This window comes from Amphimedon queenslandica, unplaced genomic scaffold (assembly GCF_000090795.2).
Source record: "Amphimedon queenslandica unplaced genomic scaffold, v1.1 AMPQUscaffold_3128_Cont24873, whole genome shotgun sequence".
Taxonomy (NCBI): domain Eukaryota; kingdom Metazoa; phylum Porifera; class Demospongiae; order Haplosclerida; family Niphatidae; genus Amphimedon; species Amphimedon queenslandica.
This window is the reverse complement of record NW_003556540.1, coordinates 1-1374: the sequence shown is the minus strand read 5'-3', so window position 1 is coordinate 1374 and position 1374 is coordinate 1. Positions and strand designations below refer to the sequence as shown.

Genomic DNA, 1374 nt, shown 5'->3' with positions numbered 1-1374 from the left:
ACTCCATTTTTTGTAAAAATCCAATTTTGATCGAAATTAGCTCAAACTTTCTACACAACATAAGAACATGTATATGCATCAGGAAATGTAATAAAAATGAAGAATTTTCTCCTTTTCATTTTTGGCGAAATTTGGCCCGTGACCCTTACTATAGCACAGGGACTTTTACCCGATTTCGGAATAACTTTAAAAAATTTGTAAAAATTTTAAACTTGATCGAAATTAGCTCAAACTTTCTACACAACATAAGTACATGTATATGCATCAGGAAATGTAATAAAAATGAAGAATTTTCTCCTTTTCATTTTTGGCGAAATTTGGCCCGTGACCCTGTACTATAGCACAGGGACTTTTACCCGATTTCGGAATAACTTTAAAAAATTTGTAAAAAATTTTAAACTTGATCGAAATTAGCTCAAACTTTCTACACAACACAAGAACATGTATATATACCGTATAAGATGATTTGTTGGTGGGAGTTTTCTTTGGCGGTTTTGTGATGGCTAGCTTATTGGCGGATTCTAACAATTTAATTATATCCCTACCCTTAGGCGGGGTTTTACTTAAGCGGTTGTGGTTCGTGGAGAACATTATTATCAGAGAAAGACTGTACCTTTTCTGGAAGATTGTATTCTTTATCACCTGGTTTAGAGACTGGCTTAAAGAAACATAGTAAGCTGCTTTTAACCATGCTTTTAACTAAAATTAATGTGAGTGTCGTCACACGCATGAATGGAATTATTGCTTGCGGATTTTATTTTGGCGTTTTTATATAAATCAGTCAATCTGCCAATATTAAATCCCCATCAACATTTCATTTTATACGGTATTTAAAAATGTAATAAAAATGGAGAATTCTCTACTTTTCAATTTTGACAAAATTTGGGCGTGACCCTGTACTACAGTACAGGGATTTTTGCCTGATTTTTGGCTATCGTTAAAAATTTGTAAAAAATCCAATTTTGATCGAAATCAGCTCAAACTTTCTACACAACATAAGAACATGTATGTGTATCAGAAAAAGTTATAAAAATGGGGAATTCTCTTCTAGTCATTTCTGACGAAATACCCTGTACTATAGTACAGTACCAAAATATGAGATACTATAATTATTAATGTCTTCTTATATTACAGGCCCTCCTGCTGTTGCTCCTCCCCCTCCATCAGTTGATATTAATAAATTAAGACGAATAATAACTGAAGTGATACGAACCAACTACGCTACATTCAATAAAATGTGATGTAAAGACATTGTTAATCAGTAAATACCATTGCATTAAATATTAACATTGATTGTTATTTTATAACAGGATTATAAGAAGCATAATGAAGGTGGTACCACTGCTTCAGCTTGTAAGTATAAGTATTATTAAT

At 32.2% G+C, this 1374-nt stretch overlaps 1 long non-coding RNA gene across 1 annotated transcript; it reads left to right on the top strand.

Moving 5' to 3' along the window:
* Positions 1–549: 549 nt before the first annotated feature.
* LOC109593023 (uncharacterized) lies at positions 550–1365 on the top strand. Its single transcript, XR_002190691.1, has 3 exons — positions 550–672; positions 1135–1261; positions 1311–1365. It is a non-coding gene; the product is annotated as an uncharacterized LOC109593023 (long non-coding RNA).
* Positions 1366–1374: the final 9 nt, after the last annotated feature.